Source organism: Rattus norvegicus, chromosome 6, assembly GCF_036323735.1.
Source record: "Rattus norvegicus strain BN/NHsdMcwi chromosome 6, GRCr8, whole genome shotgun sequence".
Lineage (NCBI taxonomy): Eukaryota > Metazoa > Chordata > Mammalia > Rodentia > Muridae > Rattus > Rattus norvegicus.
This window is the reverse complement of record NC_086024.1, coordinates 20,649,203-20,664,090: the sequence shown is the minus strand read 5'-3', so window position 1 is coordinate 20,664,090 and position 14,888 is coordinate 20,649,203. Positions and strand designations below refer to the sequence as shown.

The 14,888-nt window shown below is 45.2% G+C and overlaps 2 long non-coding RNA genes across 2 annotated transcripts in view; one reads left to right on the top strand and one right to left on the bottom strand.

Moving 5' to 3' along the window:
• Positions 1-14,888, bottom strand: part of LOC134479103 (uncharacterized) — a 28,898-nt gene that overhangs the window by 2,850 nt on the left and 11,160 nt on the right. The gene's annotated exons all lie outside the window — the stretch shown is intronic.
• LOC134479102 (uncharacterized) lies at positions 7,214-13,159 on the top strand. The gene is made up of 2 exons (XR_010052187.1): positions 7,214-7,905; positions 11,817-13,159. It is a non-coding gene; the product is annotated as an uncharacterized LOC134479102 (long non-coding RNA).

Genomic DNA, 14,888 nt, shown 5'->3' with positions numbered 1-14,888 from the left:
GCTCAAGGTCAACCTTGACTACATACGAAGTTGTAGGCCAGGCTGGGTCGTGTCAGACCTTAAGAATGAAGTTCCATTGCATGGAGAAGGTGTGATTCAGTGGAACCTGGTAAGATGTGTCTTCCTTAGATCCCTCCTGACTTCTCGGAATAGCATTCTCTCTTCCCAGACGTAAGGCAGAACCCATTATGAAATAGGTGTCTATAGTAGTCATAACTGCTGGGGTCCAGGAGTAGCCTCACAAACCCCACAAACGCCAATCTCAGTTAAACAAGAATGGCTTATTAAATGCTTAGCCCAAGTCTGATCAAGCAGGGCAACGGCTCAAAGCTGTGTGCTGGTCATTTCCCAGGACCAGCTTATGAAGGCTAAAACTGCAAAAACCACAGTGAGCTCATATGCAGGTGCTGGAAGTGCTGCCCAGTGGTCAGCTCTGACTCAAGCTTTTTAGACATAACGGTTAATATTGACCTTTAATTTGATGGGTCCTTTGTGAAGCTTAGAGTTGTGGGATTTCTTAAGATTAACATATCCCATAACATACAGAACATAAGAGTACCTTATCAGCATGTGGTCAACATGGCCCTGCTCTGAGTCAAGTTATTCCTCTGTGTCAGTGACTGGCAGGCATGTTACAGCAACAATATGTAATAGCTGGCAGGCGTGGAACAAAATGGCTACAGCTATGCTAGGGAGACAGGCCTCAACAATGACCTGGCATGACAGGGAGATGAAAGGTTTTCTTTCTGGTCAGTTTGAAGACAGAAAAGCCAAGGGAAATTCAGGCAACATTCTAGATGTTATGGCTTACTTTGGGAAAAGCAGATTCTGGTTTCTATGAACCTCCTTTAAAAGAGTAGCTCAGGGGGCTGGAGAGAGGGCTCAGAGTTGAAGAGCAATGACTGCTCTTCCAGAGGTCCTGAGTTCAATTCCCAGCAACCACATGGTGGCTCACAACCATCGGTAATGGGATCTGATGACCTCTTCTGGTGTGTCTGAGGACAAGCAACAATGTACTCACGTCTAAAATAAATCTTTAAAAAAAAAGTAGTCAGAAGCTGGGTGGTGGTGGTGTTAGCACTTGTTGGGCAAAGGCAGTCAGATCTCTGAGTTTGTACAGAGTGAGTTCAGGACAGTTAGAGCTAAACAGAGAAACCCTGTCTTGACAAGCCAAGATATATGGATAGATAGATAGATAAATAGATAGATAGATAGATAGATAGATAGATAGATAGATAGATAGATAGATAGATAGGCAGGCAGACAGACAGCTTGACAGACAGTGTCTCTGCTATTTTGTATATATATTTGTTTTGTGTATTCCACATGTGTCCCAGTGCCCCAAGGGGGAGAGAAGAGGGCATCGCATCCCCTGGAGCTGGACTTACAGGAAGTTGCAAGCAGACTGACCTCTGACCTCAGTGCTGGGAACTCGAGGTCCTCTAGCAGAGCAGTGAGTGCCTTTAACTACTGAAGAGCATGTTCCCAGCCCCATCTACAATCCTTCTTAGTAAAATAGATTCAGAAGCAAAATGGAGAATAAGACCCAAGAGGGCAGGGGGAAGTGAGAAAGAAACTCTGCTTTTCTTTTCTTTTCTTTTCTTTTTTTTGAGATGGGATTTCCTGGAACTTGCTCAGTAGACTGGGTCGGCCTTGAACTCACAGAGATCGAAGGCCTCTTCCTCCTGAGTGCTAGGGCTAACCGCATGCACCACTACTTCCCAGTGAATCTTTTCTAGGATTCAAAGTATCTCACTCTGAGTTATTGTCTTCCAAGACCCAACCGTCACTAGCCACATAGCTGGTATCATAGATCATTGGTATGTGGAGAAATAATATGCAGTTGGTTTCAAAACAAGACCAAGAAAACACTGCCCAGGCTACGGACCGTGTCGTATTTTCTCCTCCTGTGTCCACTTCTTTGCAGAATGTGGTTAAATCTGAAGCGCAGCCACGGTGCTACACCTCTCTGACCTACATTCAGAAGAGAAGTGGGGCTAGCACTGCTGTGGTAAAGCCTGCGCCAGAGAGAACAGGGCTTCCCAGCATTCCCCTGCGCCAGAGAGAGCAGGGCTTCCCTGCAGACCCCTGAGCCAGGCTTCTGATTGCAGTCTACACTACACTCGGTGGGGGTTCAGCAGGCCAGGAGCACTGCAGGTGGGTACAGCCCTGCCCGTTGGTATCAGTTATGGCAGAGACAGAATGTCCTGCCTTTGAACCTGTGGAGATGTTAGGTCTACCAGACTCCTGCTTCTTTAGCTAGACTCTTTACACCAGCTATGCTTGACTGTTTACTCACAGTCAAGCTTTTTCTAGGACCCTAACGTTGCCACAGGAAGCCCACTCACAGGCTCTACTCTGTCTCAGGAGCTCAGGCACAGGCTCTGCAGAAAGCTTCCTGTTCTGACCCTGAGCCCGAAGCCCAGATTGCTGCTGCCAGTGTTTGCTGTTGAATTCAACCTCCTCGCTCTTCTCCTTCCCCCTCTCTCTCCTCATCTAAAGAAGACTCACAGTTTCATCAGCCAATGTCACCTGGTTCTGCCCACCAGTGGTGCCACAACAAAAATACTTGAGACTTCGTTAAAAAACAGCATCAGAGGGGTTGGAGCGCTTCAGCGGTAGAGCGCTTGCCTAGCGAGCGCAAGGCCCTGGGTTCGGTCCCCAGCTCCGGGGGAAAAAAAAAAAAAAAAACAGCATCAGGAGCAACATCAGTGCATGCCCTTAATCCCAGAACACAGGAGTCAGAGTCAGGCTGATCTCTGTGAGTTTCAGGCTAGCCTGGTCTACACAGCAAGTTCCAGAACAGTCAGGGTAACATAATGAAATTTTGTTTTTAAAGAAACCTTCTGTTTCTTTGTTTTGTTTTGTTGTTTTGTTTTTCAAGACAGGGTTTTCTCTGTGTAGCCCTGGCTGTCCTGGAACTCACTCTGTAGACCAGGCTAGCCTCAAACTCAGAGATTCACTCTGCCTCTGCCTCCCAAGTGCTCTGATTAAAGGGCCTGCACCATCATACCCAGCTCTCAACAAACTTAAAAAAAAAAAAAAAAAAAAAAAAAAAAGAATACCAGACATTAGTTTTTCACAGTTTTAGATGCTTGAGAATCCAAGATCAAAGTATCCATAGGAAATTTCTGGTGAGAACCTGGTCTCTGCTTCCAAGAGGATGTCTTGAGTGTTGTGTCCACATATGTCAGAAAGACAGAAGTGGAAGGTGGCTAAAGTCCTTCTGATTCCACCTTTTTTTTTTCTTTTTTTATACTCTTTCCCCCCCCCCCCCCCCCCCGGAGCTGGGGACCGAACCCAGGGCCTTGAGCTCGCTAGGCAAGTGCTCTACCACTGAGCTAAATCCCCAACCCCTCCACCTTTTTTTTTTAAAGATTTATTTATTTTATTTATATGTTAGTACACTGTAATTCTCTTCAGACACTTCAGAAGAGAGCATCCCATTACAGATGGTTGTGAGCCACCATGTGGTTGCTGGGAACTGAACTCAGGACCTCTGGACGAGCGGTCAGTGCTCTTAACCACCAAGCCATCTCTCCAACCCTGATTCCACCTTTTTAGAAGGTTCTAATCATTGGTTACTTCCTCAAAGCTCCCATCTATTAACACCACACCCTGGGAGTTAAGTTCCAGTGTGAACTGTGGAGGGGTCCTCCTACAAACATCCCTGAAGCTAGCCAGTCAGGCTTTGCTGAGGACATCACACCATGACAGAGACTGCCACAGCAGGCCGGAATGGAGACATCTCAGAAGCCTGAGCTAGCTCTTTATAAACAAACAAACAAACAAACAAAAATGTTGTTCCCATTTCTCCTAATCTTAGCCCTGGACAATGGCTGTATAGATTTTTATTTGTGTGTGACTGCTTTTCAGTTGGCCTTGGTGTAATTATTCTATTATATCTGACTTTCCTACTCCCTTCTCTTTCTGCTCTGGTGAGTTCTGTGAAACTAGATGTTCCCTGAGGTAATGCTTCTTAAACAATTAAAAATTGAGGCATAAGGGGCACGGCACAGCCCAGTCCTACCTAATGGCCCAGGTGCGTGCTGTGTGTTCTCGTCTTGGAAACAATGTAAGAACCGCACAATGGTATTTTCGGATTAATGTTTGACTTGCAAAGAAAGTTTGAAGAAATATTAGAAAATGAAACAGAGCCACGCACTGCTAGAGTTATTCAGTATCCATTACCAGAAAGTGGAGGAATTTATTGGAACTATGAAAAAGCATTAGTACAAGAGACACAATCATGGGATAAGGGAACAGCAGAGTAAGGGAGCACAAACACGGAATACTTTAATTCAGAAAGGCAGAAACTACTGATGCTCTGAAGTGAGTTTTGCACAACATTTGAGAGTAGTTCCTGATCTCCTTTGAATATGTATGGATAGGAAAGTCTGGAATGCATAAAATTATACACTAGTAAAACTAAGTCAAAACACTGGGACCCTTCAGAGAGTCATTGTGTGCAATGTGCAGAAGCAGAAAGCCAGCAGAACTACTGAGCTAAGGGTTCACTTGATCCTTTCTGGCCACTGCCTGGCAGCTTTGCCCATGTCACTGATCATTAGAGCTTCACAGGAAAACGCAAGTAGCTGACCTTGGAGCTCTGAAGTATAGTAAGTCAAAGGTTAAACTTTATTTTTTTTAAACTTTAAATAATGATAAGTTTGCAATTATTATTATTTTGGCCACAGGCTTGGGAACAGGGGAAGCTTGAAACTTTGGGGAGCAATTGTAGTCTTAATTCTTTGTGGGATGTGGTTATTCTTTTGAATTTGACTTGGTAATTATACAATGTCTTTTTTTTTCCTACCTGCTTTTTGGAGTATCAATAAAGGACTGGGGCAAGAGGAAGGCAAGAGAGTGAGGTGTGCATGAGGTGTGCGTGAGGTGAGTGTAGAGTGTGTGGAGAGTTTGTGGAGAGGGAGTGTGGAGTGAGTGAAGAGAGAATGAGAGGAGAGACTGTGGAGAGTGTGGGGAGAGAGAGGATGTGAGGTGAGTGAGTGAGAGAGTGTGTGAGGAGAAAGTGTGTGTGTAGAGAGAGTGTGTGTGAAAAGAATACACATAGTGAGTGTGGTGTGAGAAAGGGAGTGAATGAGAAAGCATAACCCCTAGCCTGAAGAGACGGCAAAACTACATACAGCAGCGTCAAGCTATGAGAGAGAGAGAGAGAGAGAGAGAGAGAGAGAGAGAGAGAGAGAGAACAACTTTAAGCCTTAAAATATTGCCTGTCAGTTTGTACCCAAAAAGTAGTCTGTGTGAGTTTATGATGAGCCTTCCAGATAACCCTGCTTCCAGTTGAGAACTCACATCCTGTGCAGAGGACCCCAGCAAGGGTCCAGTTTCTTTTTACGTGTGGTATTTCTTGGTAGAGGCTTTCTCTTCCAAGGCCCCATTTGTCAGCTACCCACCACTATCATAAATGCCTGGGAGGCGGTGACAGAGCTTGGTTGGTAGAGCGCTTGCCTACCAGTCGTCCAAAGGCCTGGAACTTAATAGACTAGCGTTGTGGTGGTGTACCAGGAATCGTTGGTGAACTCCAAAAGACCACCAAGGAGCCAAGTCCGATGTAATCGCAGTAGGGTCTCTTTATTATAAAAGAGTTTGGGCTTACACACCGCTGACCCACAGGATGGTTTGACGAAGCAGCCCGGAACACCCATCAGGACAAGGTTTTACTGAAAATAGAAGCAAGTAAGGGGAGGGGGATGTCTGTCATGGTTTAAATATACTTAGCCCAGGGCACTTGGCCAGTGGCACTATTTGGAGGTGTGACCTTGTTGGAGTAGGTGTGTCACTGTAGGCATGGGCTTTAAGATCCTCATCCTGGCTGCCTGGAAGTCATCTCCTCATAGGAGCCTTCAAATGAAGACTTAGAACTCTCAGCTCTCTACCTGCACCATGCCTGCCTGGACACCGCCATGCTCCCCCCTCGATACTGGACAGAATCTCTGAGCCTGAAATCCAGTCCCAACTAAATGTCCATATAAGAGTTGCTTTGGTCATGGTGTCTGTTCACAGCAGTAAAACCCTAACTAAGACAGGGTCCGTCCTGGCAAGCGTCTAATTGAATGACTAGTGTACACCAACAGGTAGGTGATCCGAAGCAAGCAGACCATATACAATCATGAAAGGTCTGAAGGTACATCTGAAACAATCAAGCTAATCTTTGATTAACTGTTGCTAGGAAGTAGTTAGGGAGTGACTCTGGCCAAGGCCAAGCCGTGAGGTTCTTCCTGGTACGTGGATGCAGCTTGGATTCAGCTGTAGGCCAAATTTTCAGGCCTTTTTTCTTTTCTTTTAAGAAGGAGGCCAGATCCAAGATGGTAGGTCTGTCATCTCAGTAGCACACACCTGTAACCCCAGTGCTCTGGAGGCGGAGGCAGAAGGATCAGAAGTTCAAGGCTATCCCTAGTCATACATAAAGTCTGAAGCCAGCCTGTGATACTTGAAAGTCTACGTAAAACAACAACAAAAACAAATATAAAAGCAAAAGGGGCTATAGAGATGATTCAGTGGTTAAGACTCACCCAGGAGTTAGTGGCACACGCCTTTAATCCTACCACTAGGAAGGTAGAGGCAGGAGGATCTCTGAGTTTGTGGGGCCAGACTGGTTTACAAGCTCCAGGACAGCCAGGGCTATACAGAGAAATCCTGTCTCAAAAATAAAATAAAATAAATAAAGTAAACCAAAACACCAGCTTCCCTTCTAGAGGACTTGGGTTCAATCCCCAGACCCACATGGCAGATTCTAACTGTCTGTAACTCCAGTTCCGTGGATCGGATGCCCACGGTCTCCATGGTTACCAGGCAGGAAAGTAATGCACATTCAGGACAAACACTCCTACACATAAAATAAAAATAACAGTATGATAAGATTAAAAATTAAACACCTGAGATAATTATAAGGGGAAAAAAGCTCTCATAGATTTGGGTGTTTTGACTGGTGGTTCATTGGCCCCATCACTTTTGAGCCTCTGATGATTCAACCATTTACCTCAGGGCTGAAAAGTGACAAAAGGAAGAAGAAGAGGAGGGGGCCAAGTCTTTACCACTTCAACATTTGGAGGGTCCTTGAGATACTAATTATAGTAGTGACTGGTTTTTCTCCTCTCCAGAAAGAAATGTGCTCAATTTGGTAGAAGCTGGCACAAAATCAAGGGCTATGTGCCTGAGGCCCCATGCGCTATACTCAGCCAATTGAAATTAGCTGGCCAAATGCTTCTACTCTGAGTAGAAATTCAAGTTCTCCATGGAAAAGCATCCCTGAGAGATGGAGGGCTATCCTACTAAACTCTACTGAGCATTGGGAAGCGCCCTAGGGACTGTAGATAAAGCCCTAGTGCTGCTGTGGAGTTCTGCTCCGTCTGCCCACCTCCCTCTTAATCTTGAAAGACCCCCTCCCAGAAAGGGAATTGTACAAGCCCAAGGCCCTCAACTATAGAAGTAAAAAGTAAGTTTTTAGATATGTGGGACAAGCTGACCCATCATTTAGACGAAACAGACCAGAAAAGAAAACAAAATGCAGAAACCAGACTAAATTATGGGCACTGCTCCATGGGCCACCTGGCAGGAAAAAGAAAAAGTCCCTGACCCCCCCGGAAGCCCTGACCACCATGTACTTTTTGCTAACTCATTGTTATGATTATAGCCAAAATAGGTAACATACACGTATGCCTCATTTACTCCACCAATCACATCCCTGTACTGGGACGCCCACAGATACCTGTGTATCCTGATCAATAAAAATCCTCTTGCAGATTGCAGCCTGTGGACTCGGTCTGGTCATTGGGCTTGAGGATCTCCCTCCTGAGGGAAGATTCTCTCTGAGAGTCTTACATATGGGGGCTCGTCCGGGATCGGAGATCCTCTGCCTAGAGACCACCGACCACCCACCGGGAGGTAAGCTGGCCAGTGTTTGTCTTGTCCTGTCTTGTCTTGCTTTGTGACTTGTTCTGTAAATGCTTAGTTACTTGGCTTGGGTCTAGACCGTTTGTATTTGGGCGGGCCAGAGAAGGAGCTGACGAGCTCGGACTTCTCCCCCGCAGCCCTGGAAGACGTTCCAAGGGTGTTTAGAGCCCGGTTTTTCGGGGCTCAGCCTGTATCGGAACGATACGTGGTTTTGGGTTGGAGGAGAGAGGAGAGAGCCGGATCCACTGAAGGATCCGGACCCTCGTCGCCTCTGTCTGAATTTTTGGTTTCAGTTTGACACCGAAGCCGCGCGGTGCGTCTGTCTGTCTGACTGTTGGAATTGTTTGTCTTCTTTGTGTCCTAATTTTCTTTGAACATCTGTGGAAATTGGTTATAGGATTCTTTGTCTTGGTCTTGTTTGTCTGGTTTGTTTTCTGTGGTATTGTCGAGTGTCTTTTTGACTTTTGTTTCGTTTTTGGACTTTGGATAGACGACTGTGTTTAAAATCTTGGACTGACAACTGTGTTTAAAATCATGAAACTGTTTGCTTTGTTTGTCAAGGAGTTTTACTTGGTCCTCTTGGTGCTTAACTTGGAAATAATTTGCTTGAGAAAAATTGTTTTATCTTTCTCTCTTAGCCTCCTCCCCAAGGAAAGATGCCCCTCCCTTTGCTCCCCTTGTCCAGTCTAGCTGCTGTTAACAGTTGTGTATGAAGAACTCCAGGTTAGTGAGTGACCCTGTCTGAAGCAGGTATTAACAAGAGCCTGAAAGCTTTACCTTAGATCCTGAAGAAAAATTCTCCCTGTTGCTTAAACATTCACAGCTTCTAAGGAAGGGACAGCACAGAGTAGGAAAATATAGGGGCTGAGGGTGACAAGCATGCAGGCCTGCTAGCAAGCTGCAGGCTGCGCGTGGGCAGTGGTGCAGCTCTGGCCAAGTCAGCGTAAGAGGAGTTTCAAGGTGATGAGGCCGGCCAGGGTTGATGCTTTGACAACAAGAAGATAGCGTAGAGTTAGTGGTTGTTTTATGAGACTTTTGGCCCTGAAAAAAAATAATAATTCCAGTTGCTGCTTTCAGTGGCCAGACCTTCAACACTTGCTCACAGAAGGAGAGTGTTCATTAAGAGAAGTTCTTTAAGGGAGCCTGCCATATCTGCTGGCCCTATTCCAAGAGAGGAGTTGATCTCCAACATTAAGTAACCTTCCCTGTTAGTCATCATTGACATGGAGAGTGCCTTTGATCCTATCCCCACAGCAGCCAGTTCCTGCCCCTGTGGTCAAAATGCCCCAGGTTGGGGGACAGAGAAGCCCCTAAAATAGTTTCAAAAAGAATCTGCAACAAACTGTGAAGAACTTTGTTTTGCCAGTCAAAATTTAGAATTCAGTCTTTGACTGTGGCCAAGGTCAGGATTAATGTTTTCTTTTCCATGGGCCTTTAGCCCACTGAGACAGTTTGGTAAAGGGCTGCTACTGAGGTCCTGAAAGTCCCAGGTGAACTGGTTACAATTCTTTTGTCAGCCACTTGGCATCTAGCACCCAGGTCCTAACCATCTCTCCATCCTTTTGTTATTAGTTCTTAAGTCCAGAGAGATAGTCGGTAACAGATCAGCTCCCTCTCTGCTTGCCGTTCTGTTTCACAGACACAAAGCTTGTGCTTATTTTTACAACAGCCTTTTTGTCCCAAAAAGTCCTCCTGGTTTAGCTGTGTGACTAAATGCTATTTGTCCTCTTCAGTGGACCTCTATTCTCTAGATTCTCTTCTTGTTTTCTCACCATCCCACTTGAGATGCTTGTTAGTAACTGTTACAGGTCTTCTTTACCACCGAGAAAAGACAGAATCCTACTGGAGGCCAGAAAGATAAATCCAGACATGGATGGAAGACCCTCACTCCTGACTGTTGACTTGAATACCCCTGAAGGTAGGGAGTGCTCCGGGTCTGCCACCAGGCTCCAAGGGTGGGTCTCCGAGGGGCTGGAAAATGCCCCACCAATCTGGCTAAAATAAGTAAAAGATATAAAGAGAGAAAGTTACAGAAATTTAAAGGGTTAAGCTAAGTTGCTGAGAGTTAGTGTAAGTTGCAGAGAAAGTAAAGTTGAAGTGTAGTTACATAAGTGGACAGCATCTAATAGCTGTAGAGGAAGATGCAGAAGATATGAGAGAGAGACTGAGGAAGAGAAAGAGAAAAGAAGGTAAAAAGAGCAGGAAGCTAAGGAAGAAAAGAGATAAAAGGAAAAAGAAGCTAGAGAGTTAAAGAGGGATAAAAGACAGGAGAGGAATATATACTGGCCACAGTAGTTAGGGAACCTAGGAAGACAGTACCTGGCAACAGAAGAGAATTCCTAGCTAAAGATCAGTGTGCCTATCGCAAGGAAAAAGGACACTGGGTCAGGGACTGCCCCATGAAGAACAAGAGGGGCCTCTCCAGCAGCCCGGAAGGCAAGCCTCTTGGTTCTAGAGTGCTGGCTATGCGCAAAGATAGAAGGGAAGCCTGCCCAGTTGTTTTGTGAATACGGGGGCCCAACACTCTGTGCTCCTACGCCCAAATGGGCTAGTGTCCAGCAAAAGACCTTGAGTACAGGGGACTACCGGCAACAAATGATACTCATGGACTACCCGAAGAACGGTGGACCTTGGCGTGGGCCGGGTATCCCACTTGTTCCTTGTGATCCCAGACTGCCCCTACGAGTCTAAACCCTGCAACCCTGCTCCCGGACCCCGACCTAGACACCCCCCTTCATGACTGTCAGCAGGTGCTCACTAAAGCACAGGGGTGGCATAAAGATCTGACTGACCAGCCACCAAAGGGGGTAGATGCCATCTGGTTCATAGATGGGAGCAGCTTCTTAGAGAAGGAAAAAGATGGGCTGGGGCAGCAGTGGTTGATGGAAACAGAGTCATTTGGGCTCAGGCCCTACCAGAAGACACCACTACTCAGGGGGTAGAGCTCGCTCCCCTCACCAAAGCCCTTGAGCCGAGAAGGAGACTTAACATCTATGTGGACAGCACGTATGCCTTTGCTACAGCCCATCAGCAGAGGGGCCTGCTGACATCTGAGGGCAAGAAAAAAAAAGAGATTCTGGCTCTGTTAAGGGCCCTACATGACCCAGCCAGGCCGAGGAAGAGACTCTGGTACACCTCAACGAGAAAGAAGATCCTGCTACAATTTTTACAGGCAGAGGCCATGGTAAAACAAATGCATCAATAGACTCACTTAGGGGTAAGCAAACTCATCCAGACGTTTTCAAAAACTAAATATTATGTCACAGGTCTCAAGTATCTCGTGGAACAGATAGTGCACTGATGTATACCATGCCAAAAGGTAACTGTTTTCAGGAAAGTTGACTGTGGTAGGAGGCTCCGTGGGGAACGGCCTGGATACTACTGAGAAGTGGACTTCACAGAGATAAAACCAGGAAAATATGGTTATAAATGTCTCCTAGTGTTTATAGATATCTTTTCAGGAATAGGTAGAAGCTTTCCCCACCAAGCAAGAGACGGCCTCAATAGTCATCAAGAAGATACTAGAAGAAATCTTCCCCCAATTTGGAATGCCCAAGGTAATCTGGTCAGACAACAGCCCTACTTTCGTTGCCAAGGTAAGCCAGGGTGTGGCCAAGTATTTAGAGGTTGATTGAAAATTACGTTATATTTACAGACCTCAAAGTTCAGGACAGGTAGAATAAATAAATAAGACTCTAAAAGAGACCCTGACCAAATTGACCATGGAGACTGGCGTAGACTGGGTGACACTCCTTCCCTCTTGCTCTCTTCAGAGCAAGAAATACCCCTTCCAGATTCAGCCTTACCCCCTTTGAGATCTTATATGGGGCCTCAGCTCCCCTGACTGTATTAGATGATGTTACTGAACCAACATGTCATAGTAATAATGATTTGTGTGCCAGGCTAAAAGACCTACAGGTGATACAGAAAGAAATCTGCTCACAGCTGACAGCAGCCTATGCCCCGGGGACCCCTGAGACATGTCATCAGTTCCAGGTTAGAGACTACAGCTACACTGAGCCCAGACACTCGAGCCTCGCTGGAAAGGACCATACCTGGTGCTGCTGACCACCCTGACAGCCATCAAGTCTCAGCCCTCACCAGCAGCGTACTAGCTGTTGGGGCTGAGAGCTGGGACCTAGAGGGACACTCAGATCTTCAAAAAGCTCCCTAGACTTAAGTGATTGGGAGGTTGCTATAATGCTCACTTGAGGAGTGTGTTTTAGAAACAAGAATTTCATATTTGCCTGTTTGCCCTGGGTTCCCTCGGAATAGGTGTAAGGATAGGCTTGATTTTTATTGCAAATGATGTAATATTACATATGTTAGTACTCCTAACACTTCTTGGGACTGTGCCTCAGGGATCACAACCTATATAAGTTTAGAAGTTCTAAAAGACCTTGGTGTATAGGTTCAGATAGTGTCCAGATTAGAATCCTGATGCTAAAGACTTAATAAGACACAAAAGAGAGTTGAGAATTATTTAAGGCTATCTAGGTGCTACAAGGGCAGCACAAGGACATCTGCTATTGCCCTATAATGCAAGGCTTATAGAGAATTCAGAACTGCCATTGACTCAGATATGAAAAGAGTAAAAAAGACTTTTTAGCTGACCTCCAAGAACACCTAACCTCCCTCTCAGAGGTAGTCCTTCAAAATAGAAAAAGATTAGACCTGATATTCCTTAAAGAAGGAGTATGTGTGCTACACTAAAAGAAGAATGTTGTTTCTATGCAGATCAGATAGGAATAATAAGAGATATAGTCTTTCAGTCATTCAAACTTTTGTGCTGAGACAACAGTATCAGATGGTGAAACAACAAAAAACAGAGGTACCTTAACCAAGTTGAGTGGAAGATTCCACTCAAGGACAAAAAGAAAATGGGGGAATGAAAGACCCCCTCCCAGAAAGGGAATTGTACAAGCCCAAGGCCCTCAACTATAGAAGTAAAAAGTAAGTTTTTAGATATGTGGGACAAGCTGACCCATCATTTAGACGAAACAGACCAGAAAAGAAAACAAAATGCAGAAACCAGACTAAATTATGGGCACTGCTCCATGGGCCACCTGGCAGGAAAAAGAAAAAGTCCCTGACCCCCCGGAAGCCCTGACCACCATGTACTTTTTGCTAACTCATTGTTATGATTATAGCCAAAATAGGTAACATACACGTATGCCTCATCTGTACTGGGACGCCCACAGATACCTGTGTATCCTGATCAATAAAAATCCTCTTGCAGATTGCAGCCTGTGGACTCGGTCTGGTCATTGGGCTTGAGGATCTCCCTCCTGAGGGAAGATTCTCTCTGAGAGTCTTACAATCTGAGGATTGTATGAGAACTCTAAGGGAGCTTGCAGCCCCTCAATGGGCCATGTCACTGGTACTCACAATCTTAGTGTTTGATCTCTTTCAGGCATTGCTGCTGGAGCATATTAACCATTCAATCACCACCCCAGGAAAGAACGTAGACTGTCAGCAATGACCGCCACCCTTAGAAAGCATTTGGGAAAATAAAATTGTTGGTGGAACAAAATTGAGATGTTTTTACTACTGGCTCTGGTGTAGAAAGTCTTAGGGAACGATTTGAAGTTCAGAAAGGCACACTCTTAATAGTTAAGCTAGGCACCTTTTAAGGTCAGGGAACAAGAACAATGGCAGTACTAGCTGAAGAGACTCTTCTGCTGGAGCTGGGCGGTGATCAAGGCAAGGGATTCCTCGTGCCCAGTTTTGCCCTCAGCCTACTCTACGGTTTAATAAATTTTGCTGATGAGTAGATGTGCAGTCTGAGAATTTAAAGTAGAAACGGCTGGTTGTCTTTTATCTAAAAGTTTAGATTTGTGATTCTTTTAAGATCTTTATAAGATTACTTTTTAAGATAAATGATAAAATAATCTTTCCTTTCTTTGTAACTGCAAACTGCTGCCTGCCAGTAAGAGAAACTGGTTGAGAAAATTACTTTGCCTGCTCACACTTTTGTAATCTCTGGCAAGTTGCTTAGTTACAAATGTACGTGGGTTTTTGGGAATAATCTGTTTTCTTTTCCTGTACTATGTAATGCTATTTCTTGTAAAGGTATTGGAGAACACGCTGTATTTTCACAGTCATTCACTAGAAGAAAAACAGAATGCAATCACACTGTAATTTTATACTGCTTGAGAGATTTTGCTGTGAGAGAAAAAAATGGTTTTTGGAGCCCACTCGTTGAAGTTTTGCCCCATCCACCAAACGTGTGTAGGTATGTGTACGTAAAACAGTTGGTGCCAGCTCATTGGAGTTTGCTTCTCCACCAAAAATATGTGTGTGTGCATGTATGCAAAGTGTGTGAATGTGCATGAATGTGTGTGTGTGTGTGTGTGTGTGTGTGTGTGTGTGTGAAGTTGCTGGAGCATGCTTGTTGGGGCTTGTTGAAGTTTGCTTCATTCATTCATTCATCGTGCAACTGAGTGTATGCGTCTGTATGTCTGTGTGTCTGTGTCTGTGTGTATGTGTATATGTGTGTGTGTCTGTGTATGTATGTCTGTGTGTGTCTCTGTGTGTGTCTGTGTCTGTGTGTATGTTTGTGTGTGTGTCTGTGTGTGTGTCTGTGTATGTGTGTCTGTGTGTGTCTGTGTCTGTGTGTATGTTTGTGTGTGTGTCTGTGTATGTGTCTGTGTGTGTCTGTGTCTGTGTGTATGTTTGTGTGTGTGTCTGTGTATGTGTGTCTGTGTCTGTGTGTATGTTTGTGTGTGTGTGTCTGTGTGTGTGTCTGTGTATGTGTGTCTGTGTGTGTCTGTGTCTGTGTGTATGTCTGTGTGTATGTTTGTGTGTGTGTGTCTGTGTGTGTGTCTGTGTATGTGTGTCTGTGTGTGTGTCTGTGTATGTGTGTGTGTGTTTGTGTGTGTGTGTGTATGATTCTTCCACCCTTTCACTTTCTTTTTTTCCCAGCCTTTTGTGGCCCACAATGAGTTTATTCAATGACCCTTTGCTGCCCCCAG